The sequence below is a fragment of the Carassius carassius genome, chromosome 42 (assembly GCF_963082965.1).
Source record: "Carassius carassius chromosome 42, fCarCar2.1, whole genome shotgun sequence".
Lineage (NCBI taxonomy): Eukaryota > Metazoa > Chordata > Actinopteri > Cypriniformes > Cyprinidae > Carassius > Carassius carassius.
Window position 1 is genome coordinate 5,368,743 of NC_081796.1, and position 16,225 is coordinate 5,384,967.

Sequence of the window (16,225 nt, forward strand, 5' to 3'; positions counted from 1 at the left end):
GATGGATATGGGCTGAGTAAGACCTCGGTTTGGTGGTGCTTTCACTCAGTCACAAACATCCTACTCCGTCACACCACCGAGTTACGTGATCAGGACACAAAAATCTAGTAACTGCAATCGGTTACAGTTACATAAAAGAACTAAGTATTCAGATTACAGTTACATTTTGTAAAAAGTGGGAATACTATCAGGATTATGGTTATTTAATTTAAAATTAAATAAATTTGAACGTAACGCTATATATTTACATTGGCATTGCATAGTTCCTGGTTCTGTTGACATATGTTGACTCAAGTGAGCTGCCTGTTGGTGTGTGAATAAATAACACTCATCTACAATTATCCTCTTCAAACGCAGGATGAGACGTGCTACATTTAAGTAATCACAGTACTTACTGCTGGGAAAAACATTTTCATGCCTGGAAATTTCAGTTATTTTGTCTTCAAAAGGAAATAACATAGTTGTACAGCATAAGCTATGCATAAAAACCCAACCCAACCAACCAACTTGAACATTTGTTGGTACGACTAGCATGGAAATCATCATATTAGCTAAAATGTAGTGTTTGCTAGTTATTTAAAATGGTCTGAATGACTGCAGTTGTGATTAAGTTTTTGAGCTGGGAAATGAGCTGCAAAATGTAGAAATTAACACGAGAGTCAACCGAGGATCTGTCAGTGAAATAAAGAAAGATCATAGCATTTCATATAAATTTCAACAAGTAGACTTATTTTTAAAATAGACTATGTACATGGTGTACATTTTTTATGTTGTGTATAAACTATATACTGTGTTATATATACATATACATATATTTGTGCAGTGGGGAAAATAAGTATTTAGACAGCCACCTATTGTGCAAGTTCTCCCATTTAAAAAGATGAGAGGCCTGTAATTTTCATCATAGGTACACTTCAACTATGAGGGACAAAATGTAAAAATAAAACCTGAAAATCACATAGGATTTTTAATGAATTTATTTGCAAATTAAGGTGGAAAATAAGTATTTGGTCAATAACGAAAGTTTATCTTAATACTTTGATATATACCCTTTGTTGGCGATGACAGAGGTCAAACATTTTCTGTAAGTCTTCACAAGGTTTTCACACACTGTTGCTGGTATTTTGGCCCATTCCTCCATGCAGATCTCCTCTAGAGTAGTAATGTTTCTGGGCAACACAGACTTTCAACTCCCTCCAAAGATTTTCTATGGGGTTGAAATCTGGAGACTGGCTAGGCCACTCCAGGACCTTGAAATGTTTCTTACGAAGCCACTTCTTCGTTACCCAGGCGGTGTGTTTGGGATCATTGTCATGCTAAAAGACTCAGCCATGTTTCATCTTCATGGCCCTTGCTGATGGAAGGAGGTTTCCACTTAAAATCTCACGATACATGGCCCCATTCATTCTTTCCTTTACTCGGATCATTCGTCCAGGTCCCTTTGCAGAAAAACAGCCCCATAGCATGATGTTTTCATCCTCATGCTTCACAGTAGGTATGGTGTTCTTTGGATGCAACTCAGCATTCTTTCTCCTCCAAACACAACAAGTTGAGTTTTTGCCAAAAAGTTATATTTTGGTTTCATCTGACCATATGACATTGTCCCAATCCTCTTCTGGATCATCCAAATGCTCCCTAGCAAACTTCAGACATGTACTGGCTTAAGCAGGGGGACACGTCTGGCACTGCAGGATTTGAGTCCCTGGCGGCATAGTGTGTTACTGATGGTAGCCTTTATCACTTTGGTCCCAGCTCTCTGCGGGTCATTCACTAGGTCCCCCGGTGTGGTTCAGAGATTTTTGCTCACCGTTCTTGTGGTCATTTTGACCCCACGGGGTGAGATCTTGTGTGGAGCCCCAGATCGAGGGAGATTATCATTGGTCTTGTATGTCTTCCATTTCCTAATAATTGCTCCCACAGTTGATTTCTTCACACCAAGCTGCTTACCTATTGCAGATTCAGTCTTCCCAGCCTGAAGGTCTACAAATCTTCCCTTCCCAGGTCTACAATTTTGTTTCTGGTGTGCTCTGACAGCTCTTTGGTCTCGGCCATAGTGGAGTTTGGAGTGTGACTGTTTGAGGTTGTGGACAGGTGTCTTTTATACTAATAACAAGTGGAGGACAGAGGAGCCTCTTAAGGAACTTGTTACGGGTCTGTGAGAGCCAGAAATCTTGCTTGTTTGTAGGTGACCAAATACTTATTTTCCACCATACTTTGCAAATAAATTCATTAAAAATCCTACAATGTGATTTTCTGGATTTCTTTTTTACATTTTGTCTCTCATAGTTGAAGTGTACCTATGATGAAAATTACAGGCCTCTCTCATCTTTTTAAATGGGAGAACTTGCACAATTGGTGGCTGACTAAGTACTTATTTTCCCCACTATATATAGACACAGTTTGCAATAGTTTCAAATAATTTTTACTATAGTTTGTATTAATATTAAGTCATTAAAAGTCAGAGTTAAATAAAAGTACTTATATATTGCTTTTTTTTTTTTTTACTTTATTTCCATATGTTACTTGAAGTAATCCAAAAGTAATCCGATTACATTACATTTATATTATTACTTGGAGTATGTTATTGAATACTTTTTTAATGAAGTAATTTATAACTGTAATGGAATATATTTTAAAAGTAACCCCTCCCAACCCTGCTCATTTAACAGACAAAGAAGACAAACCATGGTTGACAGCTTCATCAGACCAAAGTGGATGCATACAGAAGTGGGGACAGAGTATTGTACAATCAGGCCAGAAACACACTGAATAAGGAGATTAGAGTGATTAAGAGGAGTTATGCTAAAAAGCTGGAAAAACAGTTTTCAGCTAATGACCCTGCTTCAGTGTGGAAAGGTCTGAAAGACATCACAAACCACAAGAAACCATCCCCAAGCACTGAGGCGAATTAACAAGTTGCTGAAGAGCTGAATGAGTTTTATTACAGATTTGAAACTACTGGCCAACATCCCATACCCACCCTGACATACTCTCTACACAGCCATCAACACCTCCAGCAACTGCCCTCCCCCACTCCTGCACTTCAAATAAGTGAATCAGAAGAGAAAGAAAGCACCAGGTCCATTTGGTGTTTCATTAGCCTGTCTGAAATCCTGTACTGGCCAGCTGGCCCACATTTTTCCACCGATCTTAACAGATCATTGTAGCTCATGGAGTCATTTGAAAGACTGGTGTTGGCTTATCTGAAGTACAACAGCTGGCCCTGGACAGTAGGCACGGATTACCCCACCAAGCGGCAGTGCTTTGTGGGTAAAGCTGCATCACAATAGCGCATTCAACTTGGGGGATCTCCACATACCCCTTAGCCGCCCCGCCATCGAGGGTAGTGAGGGCAAGCATATTGTCAGCTCTGGATCTGACTCGGGCAATGCCGCTCTCCCAGGAGGAGACAACGCAGCCGAATTCTCATCTCCAGAGCCTAGCTCATCCCCCGATGCAGTGATCGACATCTGGTCATCTGCCGGTGGCCCAGATGAAGTGCTGAGCCCCGCCCTGTCTGAGGCTTCAGCATCCGCATCCCGGTATACCAGAGGGTACAATGCACTGGATAAGTGAAAGGCCTGTGGGGACTCACTTGGCAGGGAAGCCCTCACTGTAATCCTCAGATCACCCTGGCCATGAGCTGAAGTAGTCCTCCTCTGAGCGGAAGAACTAGAAAGGGCATTTGGAGGGGGACTCCTCCTCGTTTGCCGATGTGGAGCTGTGATCGCAACATTGCAATGGTCAAGTTCCCGCAGTGAGAACATGACTCACTAGGCCCAGGCACGCGATGCAGCGATCGTGACCATCAGATGGAGCCAGGAAGCGACCACATCCAGAAATGCACGAGTGGAAAGACATCTTTAGAAAGATGCCACGTCACTCGTGGAGCTCTTTTGGTAACTGCTCTTTTAGAATTGCTCTTTAAGAAACACCGAAGTGTTGAAGGGCCCAGGAGGAGTTGCAGCATGACTGCAGAATGGGAAGCTGCAGCACGCCAAGATCAAGCAGCACTGGCAACTCCCGCTGATGCACCGTAACACCAACACTCATCTGTCAACAGGCTGTCTTGACGACACTCTTGCTTGGTAGCTGAAAGGCTTGGCTCTGAAGCGAAAAGCTGAATGTGCAACTGCATGCGCTCTCCTTATATACATGGAAATCTTGCATGCCAACATTCATTGGCTTGTTTTGTTAACACTCGAAGGTGACATAACATTGAACGTGACTAACTGAAAGGGAACTGTGGTTACTGAAACCACTCATTCTTTGCGTGAAGATTTGGGTGGCATTACGCAAATATTTCCACATAGTGATATAGACAAGTGTGGCCTGAATATAATTTAACTTGGTTTAAATTTGTTAATTAAAAAGAACTGACTCAAAAGAATGATTCACATATCGGCAATCACTAGTTCTTATTAAAATCAGCTGACAGAAAATGTGGATGACACAGGTGTTTCTATTAATTTGCCCTGTGGCGCAAGCAACAAACAAGTCAGTTTCATGAACAAGTGACTCTCAAAAGCCGGTGCTTTTCAGTGAATCAAAAAAAGACAGCTTATTCTGATTCATGAACAAATGAGTCTGTAGGATCTTTTAATGAATGATTCAAAATGACTCACCTAATTCACCTCTTTCTTCCAGTGAATAAACTCACTGAATATTAGAGTAACTTATCTAAATCACTTAAATATAGGTCTAACAATTAACAGGGTTTGCATACTGGGTTTCCACACTGGCAAGTATAGAATAGTGAAGGAGACAGATTGGTTTAAGAAGTTATTAATAGAAAAAGTTTTAATTGCTACTCTATAACTTGTTTTTTAAATCTTCCAAATGGCCTTGCCGCTGTTAAAATATCCAAACAACTGCATTGACAATTCTGAGTTTCCCATTGGTCAGGTATTAGCTATTTTACAACAACTCAATCACACAAAGGAATGGGGCCAAAGTATCATCTTGTCAAACCATGCTAATCAAACCCATATCTAAACAGGTGTGTTTTGCTTTTTTTTTTTTTTTTTTTGCATTGTGGCAGGTTTCATTATCCTACAGAAAGAGGGCAATGCTATCAGGAAACACCATTGCCATGAAGGGGGAATAGTGGACTTTAATAATTGTTAGGTAGTTTTTACGTGTAAAAGTAACATCCACATGAATGGCAGAAACCCAAGGTTTTCCAGCATAATATCTGCCAGATCATAACACTATGTCTGCAGGCCTGCGTTCTTCCCATAGTGCATCCTGCTGGCATTACAGCTCTAAGCGGGCCTTAAAAGTTAGGCCTGATAGAGCCTGAGCCTGACAGAATTGGGCCTGAATCGACAGCTTTTTAAAAGCCTGAACCAATTTACAGCACAACATTTTTCAAATGTGCGCATGCACACAGCTCTTTTTTCTTTTGTCAAGAATGAGTAATTTATACATTTTAACAATTTATTCATGACTAACGTGTACTATAGGCCACTTGGAAGTTGGAACAAAGAAATAAAATAAGTCCTCTGTAACATTGTGACCTCTCTGCACTCTAAATAGGCCTAGGTATACACTTAGCCTACACTCAAAAAAATTACTCTTTAAAGCTGAAGTAGGTAACTTTTGTAAAAATGTATTTGTGAAACCTGTCATTATGTCCTGACAGTAGAATATGAGACAGATAATCTGTGAAAAAATCAAGCTCCTCTGGCTCCTCCCAGTGGTCCTATTGCCATTTGCAGAAATTCGACCGCTCCCGGTAAGAAACAACCAATCAGAGCTGCGGTCCGTAACCTTTTTTGTGTTCAAGATTTACAAAATGTATATAATAAGCGAGTACACCATGAATCCATTTTCCGAACCGTGTTTTTAGCCCGTCCTGAATCACTAGGGTATATCTATAATAAGTTTTTATATTCTGACTATTTTACATTGCTTCGGGGGTACCGCGGCGGAGTAACCCGGTACCTTTGTGATTCTTCATAGACATAAACAGAGAGAAGAAGCTCCGGCTACAATGTTCTTCCGCAAGACGCAAGCAGTTCTGTTTATTAACCGCTAGAGCATCAAAAGTTACCGACTGCAGCTTTAAACTTACACAATTTAATTATGGACAGTGGTTCCACACAACCAAATTGTGTTTTGATAACATTAATGGAATTTTTTGAATCTATGCAAGCTCCTTGTGTTGTGACAACACAACTGAATGAGGTAGAATCTATGTGAAATAGCAATGTCCAACCAAATCAATTTATTCACTTTGCTTTAACTTAAACCGGTTAAGTTAACTGAACATGTTTTGGTTTATTACAATCTAGCCAAATTAGTTTCACTCTATCAACATAAGGAGGTTTGTTTCAAATTACTCATTTAAATTATGGACAGTGGTTCCACACAATTAGTTCTAGTTACTTTAACTAAATATTTTCTATTTAAAGTTACTCCCTTCAACAAAGCATTTTTTTGTGTGATTTGTTTTGTAATGAGTCAAAAGACAAGATGTCACAAATGATCAAAGTGTATTTGTTAAACAAGAAATAAATAATTACACACAGTTAAATACAGTTGAAACCACATTACAAAATTACAAAAAATTACACAAAATAGCAGAAATATCAAACTACTCATTTTCTAATTGGCATTCATGGGTTATCAATCAAACCTTATTCCAGGAACAGGAACTGGCTCCAGAAATAACTTCTTCAGTATTCCAAATGTGTACCTGAGTTCAGGAGGGTTGCTCAAGTTCAGTCCATATATCAGTCCCAGCAACATGGTTTTGCAGACTGTAAACTGCTAGGTCCTGAAGAACTTTATCCTTTAAAACTCCAACTTCTGCTGGACTGTCTTCAATGATGCACCTTCAAATAGATTCCCACGAGTCTTCTGGATCACCTCCTGATTGCTGGCAACGTCTGTATCCTAGAAGTATTTAAAAGGATGGAGAACTCAAATTCTTGTGTATTAACTTTAACAAATCATTTATTAACCTTAAAAGAAAACCTCACCATATACTCCATACTGCTAGGGTCTTCATTGGATACTTCAATTTAATTAGTCTGAAGATGAAAACAACAAAATTTTGCCTTTGTTTTTTTTTCTAAAATTACATGAAAAAAAAGCCAGTCATTCGTCTCCTTATGGGAAATACAGGCAAGCAGTCAAGATGGGATTCTAACAAACATTACAGTGGAAAATGGTACACACTTCTGGACCCTGTACGGTAAGCAACAGAACTGGAATGTTCCCAGACCCAGAGTCATAGTAAGGACATCAGTAAAACAGTCTATGTGACATCAGTCGTTCAACCATAATTTTACAAAGCTACAAGAATACTTTTTTGTGCAAACAAAACCAAAACAGCGACTTTATTCAACAATTCTTCTCCAAATCGCATCTTCCACCATTATCAACAGCACGTAAATAATTCATGCGCATGGTGCTGTTGACCTAGAACACACATGCACTGAGCCTTGATTACACGCAGAGGAAAGCAATGTTCATGCCTCTTGTTACTCTCCATAATGGCAGCATATGTAATTTGGAGAAGAATTGTTGAATAAAGTCTCTATTTTTGTTTTCTTTGCACAAAAACATATTCTTGTAGCTTTGTAAAAGTGTGGTTGAAGCATTGATGTCACATGAACTGTTTTACTGATGTCCTTACTATGACTCTGGGAACATTTCAGTTGCATTGCAGCCTTTATGGAGGTTCAGAAATCTTTCGCATTTTCATAAAATATTAGGGATGCATCGGTTGACCAGCCATGAATAGGAACCGGACTGTTTTGCTTAAAATACGCGCTAGGTAATCGGCTGGTCTTTGGCCTTTTTTTCGGCCGATTTGTCCGGAAGTGCGCCCGCGTGCTCAGTCTACATTGTAATCATTTGCTATCATGTAATTTGTGTAGAAGTAATTTCGAAATCTGTGCGCAGGACACGGGCAACCGTTCAGCACTGGAAGTGCAGAGCTACATGTCTGAGGCACAGATAACAGGAAGCGCAAAAGAACAAAATAAGAGCCCCTTTCCTGCGCTTACTGAAGCTGCGCGAGTATACTGTACCTGCACAAGTGGAGACAGTGAAGGGATGTTCAAATCAACTTCTCGCGTGTTGGATGAGATACGAAACAGACTAAACTGCGACAAAACTAAAATACTTTTTTTTTGTGTAAAGTATGACTTGCAAACACATTTGAAAAGCCAGAAGTAAACGTCAGTTCTGCATTAGGATTATTTTTATTTTACCTTGAAATTACATCGACTTAATTTGATGTAAAAATCACCTGATGTAGCACACTGAAAAAAAGTGTTTTATTCATCCAATTAAAAAAAAATAGGGTAATGATTCACATCTATTTTTTTACTTGAGACAATACTTATTTATTTTTCATTGGATCAAGTAAAAAAATATAGATGTAAATCATTACCCTAATTTTTTTAAATTGGATTAATGAAACACTTTGGATCTTTGTTTTATTCTCACCAAAATTATTTGATTTTAAAATTTATTTATATAGCATACTTTTATTTAGTCTCACTGGTAAAGACTACCAAAACCAAATTTAAAAACTAAAACAAATACTAAATGCTGATTAAGAAACCTCTTAAGCCCCTTTCACACTGCACGTCAGACCCGGCAAATTGTCGGAACATTGCCGGGTCGCCTTCTGGGTGAAAGCAAACACATCCCGGGATTGATTCTGGCATTGAACCCGGGTCGGGGACCTAGTAACATTGCCGGGTTCAATCCCGGTACGAGCGCTGTGTGAACAAAAGCCAGATCTAATGCCGTGTCGTAGTGATGACGCACGTTATCGTGCGACTCTTTTACCGCCTGTTTTGAAGGAAGATCAACGGGTTTGAAACGACATGAGGGTGAGTAATTACTGACATGTTTATTTTTGGGTGATGTAGCCATTTAAACACACCTGAACCAGCTAATCAAGGTTCTTGGGAATTTTAAAACAAAAAAGTCTTACTAGAAGTTCCAGGCAGGTGTGTTAGAGCTATACTCCACAGAACACTGGCTTTCCAAGAGCAGGTCTGGACACCCCTGCCTTACATCAAAATAAATTGTTTTTGGGAGGCAAATGCATTCATAATCTGTCAGTTTAAAGTAATACCACATATTTTGTATTTATTGTATTAATAAACCTAATCTTATTATATCTGTCTTTTTTGTCAATTTCCAGTGGCCAGTGAGAGAATGTTTTAATACAAGTTTGTGTTGAGTGCAGTTGTTCTTACCTGAGCTTGCAAGCACAATGTCAGACACTGTAATATGCTCTGGTCCCCTCCCTGCTTACCGTGGTGATGAGATGCATAGCAGATTGTCATCACTCAATGGCTGGATGTCTAAGTGGTGCCCACAGAATAACATAGGTTTCATAGACAATTGGACGAGCTTTTGGGGCAGACCTGACCTGTTGAAAAGAGATGGTCTTCATCCCTCCTGGGGTGGCGCCACTCTTCTCTCTAGAAATATGGCAAATAGTCTTAGTGTTTATACTTGACTAACTGGGGCCCAGGTCAGGAAGCAGACAGACTGGCTAAACCGACCGTCTGCTAGCTGCCTCCCGTCACAGAGGTCAGTTAATTCTCAGCACATAGAGACTCTTTCACCTAGATATCACACTATAGAGACTGTGTCTGTTCCCCGAACTAGAAAATACAAAAAAAAACGTCCAAACCAAGTTAAGATTAACAATTTAATTGAGGTTCAACAAATAAAAAACAGAAGCAATATGGATAAACAAATGATAAAGCTTGGCTTATTGAATATCAGATCCCTTTCTACGAAAACACTTTTTGTAAATAATATGATCACTGATCATAATATAGATGTACTCTGTTTGACAGAAACCTGGCTAAAACCTGATGATTACATTATTTTAAATGAGTCCACCCCCCAAGATTACTGTTATAAACATGAGCCGCGTCTAAAAGGCAAAGGTGGAGGTGTTGCTTCAATTTATAACAACGTTTTCAGGATTTCTCAGAGGGCAGGCTTCAAGTATAACTCGTTTGAAGTAATGGTACTTCATATAACATTATCCAAAGAAACAAATGTTAATGATAAATCCCCTGTTATGTTTTTACTGACTACTGTATACAGGCCACCAGGGCACCATACAGACTTTATTAAAGAGTTTGGTGATTTTACATCCGAGTTACTTCTGGCTGCAGATAAAGTTTTAATAGTTGGTGATTTTAATATCCATGTTGATAATGAAAAAGATGCATTGGGATCAGCATTTATAGACATTCTGAACACGTTTCAGGACCTACTCATTGTCGAAATCATACTATCATACTAGATTTAATACTGTCACATGGAATTGATGTTGATAGTGTTGAAATTATGCAGCCAAGTGATGATATCTCAGATCATTATTTAGCTCTGTGCAAACTAAATTCTATTTCTTGTTACAAGTATGGAAGAACCATCACTTCTACCACAAAAGACTACTTTTTAAGTTATCTTCCTGATTTATCCAAATTCCTTAGCATATCCAAAACCTCAGAACAACTTGATGATGTAACAGAAACTATGGACTCTCTCTTTTTTAGCACTTTAAATAAAGTTGCTCCTTTATACTTAAGGAAGGTTAAGGAAAACAGTTTGACACCATGGTATATTGAGCATACTCGCACCCTAAAGAGAGCAGCCCGAAAAATGGAGCACATCTGGAGGAAAACCAAACTAGAGGTATTTCGTATTGCTTGGTGGGAAAGTAACCTATCCTACAGAAAAGCATTAAAAACTGCTAGATCCGATTACTTTTCTTCTCTTTTAGAAGAAAACAAATATAACCCCAGGTATTTATTCAATACAGTGGCTAAATTAACGAAAAATAAAGCCTCAACAAGTGTTGACATTTCACAACACCACAGCAGTAATGACTTTATGAACTACTTTACTTCTAAAATTGATACTATTAGAGATACAATTGCAACCATTCAGCCGTCAGCTACAGTATCACATCAGACAGTGCAATATAGACCCCCTGAGGAACAGTTCCACTCATTCTCTAGTATAGGAGAGGAAGAATTGTATAAACTTGTTAAATCATCTAAACCAACAACATGTATGTTAGACCCTATACCATCTAAGCTCCTAAAAGAGGTGCTCCCAGAAGTCATAGATCCTCTTCTGACTATTATTAATTCCTCATTGTCATTAGGATATGTCCCCAAAACCTTCAAACTGGCTTGTGACGAGTGGGGCGGGGCCGAGGGATGTGGGAACGAGCGAGGCCGGTGGAGTGATTGGGAAATGAGCGACACCTGCGACCCACCACCGGTCTCGAGTCCCACAGAGGAGATGGAAGGATATAAAACTGGAGCGACGACAGTGAAGGACGAGAGAGGACCAGGCCTGGGCTTTATTTTATGTTTTGGTTTTGATTTGTGCGCATCAGTCGTCCGTGAGGGGCTGATGCGCTGTTTTGTGTTTCTGCTCCTCCAGGAGATCACCCAGCTGGTGAAGGGCCGAGCAGCAGTGCGTCTGGGAACCGGAATTTTTTTTTTTCTCTCTCCCCTCTCTCGTCTCTGTCGCTCCTCCTTCCATCTCCTTTTATCTCGCCTTGTCTGTCCTACCCCCAGGTTCCCGTGAGCGGTCCCCCCCCCAGGGGGGCGGGGGGAGTAGAGCGCAGTCTCGAGGGTACCCCCCGGCCTGCGAGGGGCGATGGGGGTGTGTGACGAGTGGGGCGGGGCCGAGGGATGTGGGAACGAGCGAGGCCGGTGGAGTGATTGGGAAATGAGCAACACCTGCAACCCCCCACCGGTCTCAAGTCCCACATCCCTAGGCCCCGCCCCACTCGTCACATGGCTGTTATTAAGCCTCTCATAAAAAAACCACAACTTGACCCCAAAGAACTAGTTAATTATAGACCAGTGGTTTCCAAACCTGTCCTGGAGTACCCCCAACACTGCACGTTTTCTTTGTCTCCCTAATTAAACACATCTGATTCAACTCATCAGCTCATTATCACATGGGTTAATGAGCTGATGAGTTGAATCAGATGTTTTTAATTAGGGAGACAAAGAGAACGTGCAGTGTTGGGGGTACTCCAGGACAGGTTTGGGAACCACTGTTATAGACCTCGAATCTCGAATCTCCCTTTTCTGTCCAAGATACTAGAAAAGGTGGTATCCTCACAATTATATTCCTTCTTAGAGAAAAATTGTATATCTGAGGATTTCCAGTCAGGATTTAGACCGTATCATAGTACTGAGACTGCTCTACTTAGGGTTACAAATGATCTGCTCTTATCATCTGATCGTGGATGTATCTCTTTATTAGTTTTATTGGATCTTAGTGCTGCGTTTGACACAATTGACCACAACATTCTTTTGCATAGACTTGAACACTTTGTTGGCATCAGTGGAAGTGCATTAGCATGGTTTAAATCGCACATATATGACCGCCATCAGTTCATAGCAGTGAATGAAGATTTATCATATCGATCACAAGTGCAGTATGGAGTACCTCAAGGCTCAGTACTAGGGCCGCTACTCTTCACGCTTTATATGTTACCCTTGGGAGATATCATCAGGAAACATGGTGTTAGCTTTCACTGTTATGCTGATGATACTCAGCTCTATATTTCTTCGCGGCCCGGTGAAAAACACACCAATTTGAAAAACTAATGGAATGCATTGTTGATATAAAAAACTGGATAACGAGTAATTTCTTACTGCTAAATTCTGAAAAAACAGAGGTGTTAATTATAGGACCTAAAAACTCCGCTTGTAATAACCTAGAACACTGTCTAAGACTTGATGGTTGCTCTGTCAATTCTTCATCATCAGTTAGGAACCTAGGTGTGCTATTCGATCGCAATCTTTTCTTAGAAAGCCACGTTTCTAGCATTTGTAAAACTGCATTTTTCCATCTCAAAAATATATCTAAATTACGGCCTATGCTCTCAATGTCAAATGCAGAAATGTTAATCCATGCATTTATGACCTCAAGTTTAGATTATTGTAATGCTTTATTGGGTGGATGTTCTGCACGCTTAGTAAACAAACAACAGCTAGTCCAAAATGCAGCAGCAAGAGTTCTTACTAGAACCAGGAAGTATGACCATATTAGCCCGGTCCTGTCAACACTGCACTGGCTCCCTATCAAACATCGTATAGATTTTAAAATATTACTTATTACTTAGCACCTCAGTATTTGAATAAGCTCCTTTTACATTATAATCCTCTACGTCCGCTACATTCTCAAAACTCAGGCAATTTGATAATACCTAGAATATCAAAATCAACTGCGGGCGGCAGATCCTTTTCCTATTTGGTGCCTAAACTCTGGAATAACCTACCTAACATTGTTCGGGAGGCAGACACACTCTTGCAGTTTATATATAGATTAAAGACCCATCTCTTTAACCTGGCTTACACATAACATACTAATATGCTTTTAATATCCAAATCCGTTAAAAGATTTTTAGGCTGCATTAATTAGGTAAACCGGAACCGGGAACACTTCACATAACACCCTATGTACTTGCTACATCATTAGAAGAATGGCATCTTGCTAATATTTGTCTGTTTCTCTCTTATTCCGAGGTCACCGTAGCCACCAGATCCAGTCTTTATCCAGATCAGAGGGTCACTGCAGTCACCCGGATCCAGTACGTATCCAGACCAGATGGTGGATCACCACCTAGAAAGGACCTCTACTGCCCTGAAAGATAGCAGAGACCAGAACAACTAGAGCCCCAGACACAGATCCCCTGTAAAGACCTTGTCTCAGAGGACCACCAGGACAAGACCACAGGAAACAGATGATTCTTCTGCACAATCTGACTTTGCTGCAGCCTGGAATTGAATTACTGGTTTCGTCTGGTCAGAGGAGAACTGGCCTCCAACTGAGCCTGGTTTCTCCCAAGGTTTTTTTCTGCTTTTCTGCTTTTTTTGCTTTGTCGCAATGCATTTTGTTTAAAGCGCTATATAAATAAAGGTGACTTGACTTGACTTGACCTGTGTAGTGGGCACCAAGAGGGTTTCATTATTTGTCCAAGGACTCTTATTCAGTATGCAAATATCTTCATAAGTTTTGTAGTGCGGATCCAGATTGGCAAAGATTGTTGATTCTAATGGGCCTATGGTAATTCTGTATGTCTCAAATTCTGCACAAATCTGTTAACACATGAAATTCAATGTTACAAAAAAAAAAGTATAACAGCAAAAATCTATTCAATTATCAAAATATTAAATTATTTATTTGTGTGAGTAATGAATAGTGTCATGTTTACCATTCCAAAAGGGAGGACCTGATTACATATCTGGAGCATTTGTATAATGTGAATAGCTCAGAGTAGTGTCCGGTTTAAAGTCATTGTATGACCACACCGCCATGTTCATAAATCTTCAAATACTTTCACAGTGCTGAGCCAGGGGTGTCCAAACTTGACATTTCATGGTTGGACATTTATTGATTATTTAGCTTTTGCAATTAGTTAAAATATACATATTCTAACAAATAAATGTAATTACCTCCACTTTTGAAAGTCATTATGTATTACTAGTACACAATTAATTTATACAATTAAATTTATTTGGCACACAAAATGAGATAAGGGAGAAACTCCTATTCGCCATTTGATTAGTTATATGAGGAAGTAGCTGAATGACAAATTCTGCCTCTTAACATCTCTTATTGTAAGTAATCTCATATGTATAATAAAAGTAAAGGTAAGTGATAGGACATTTTACTTTTGGATAAACATTTTATTAATAAATAAAATCTCTCTTAAAATACCTTATTGGGTTATGATAATCAAAACAGTTTGGGTTGATCTAGCGCAGAACTAAAACTTTAATGAAATATTTCCCCCAATTATAAAATTATTGTATCATTAGCTACCTCCACACTAGAGAACTGCTTTATAACAGGAAATCAAGCTATAATTCTAGCGACACTGACTATATTTTCATGTTTAATATTGAAAAGCTATCTGTTGCATAAAGTACTGTTATATAAATAAACATGACTGGAATTTTATTTTCCTGGAGTGCCTGGAGAACCTCAGAGTTCGTGCAAACATCCACATCGCTGTAATCAAATGTGTTCTTAAGAGCTGCTTTTACGTCGCGGTCCGTTTTTGTTGTGTTTAAGCAGTTATTGAGAGGAAGGCGTGCAGTATATATTTACATATTCAGCCAAGGTTCGGATAGGCTCGGTTTGGAATTGAATCAGGAGAGTGTATTACAATCATGCGCTACAGCGCCACACTGGTCAAACTGCATCATTGCAGGCTTTCACATTAGGCAGATACGAGATCAAACCACTAACGTTACTCAAAACGTTTGCCGACAATTTTTTTTTCGTCGACGTTGTCGATAATGTCGACTTATTGTTTCAGCCCTAGTGTATATATATACTAAAGTCAATACATTACAGAGAGTTGTGCGCTTTCACATCTCCCAACTGCTCAAAATAATCTATTAACGGTGCAATAAACCGATTACACAATACATAGACTGCAAAACAAAAGCACCCCAAAACAGAAACTCTAAGAGAAATTAAAGACTTTGACTTAACACAAGAAAAACTTTAGATTTACTTACCTGACCGGTACCTCTTGCTCTCCTCCGCGCCATCATCAAATGCGTTGGAAATCGTCACTTCCGGTTTTTTTTGAATGACGAAATTAAACCCTTTACATTAGTTTAACGATTGATAATTAAGTAAAATTGAAAATGAAATAGTTTAAGTTGATTAAGCACAATACAATTGTTTTTTGGCGGAAAACTAAATATATTTGTGTAGTTTTAACAAAACATATCTGTGTAAAATGAACAGTGCCACAAATCCATTTTTTGAGTGTATAAATAGGCCAACGCGCCAATAAAAATTAGTATTTCTTTAAAAATTAAATTAAGATAAATTCTAAATTAAGATGGGTATTTGTGGGATTTGCTTCACCACTTCTCTACAATGCAGCCTCAACGCGACAGTGAATAGTACCAATATATACTCTGTGTACATTATGCCTTGAATGCTCAATTAATATTTAGTTATAATTTGAAAATCCTTTACTCACCAATATTAGGCTAGATGTTTTTGTGGAGGAAAATTGTTGAATCCACTGTAGATGGTTTCAGCACAGTCCTGCACTCACTGATGGTGCATCCAGGAACATAACCCACTGGCTCATTATTCTCATTATGCACATGGTAAAACTTTTTCACACCTCACACTTTGCTTTAGTTGCTGTTGCAACCAAATGTAATCG

General features: G+C 39.2%; 1 long non-coding RNA gene across 1 annotated transcript; it reads right to left on the reverse strand.

The window, feature by feature from the left end:
• Positions 1-8,843: 8,843 nt before the first annotated feature.
• On the reverse strand, positions 8,844-15,748 carry LOC132124054 (uncharacterized). Its single transcript, XR_009426708.1, has 3 exons — positions 15,558-15,748; positions 13,968-14,126; positions 8,844-9,037 (listed from the first exon to the last, which is right to left on the reverse strand). It is a non-coding gene; the product is annotated as an uncharacterized LOC132124054 (long non-coding RNA).
• Positions 15,749-16,225: the final 477 nt, after the last annotated feature.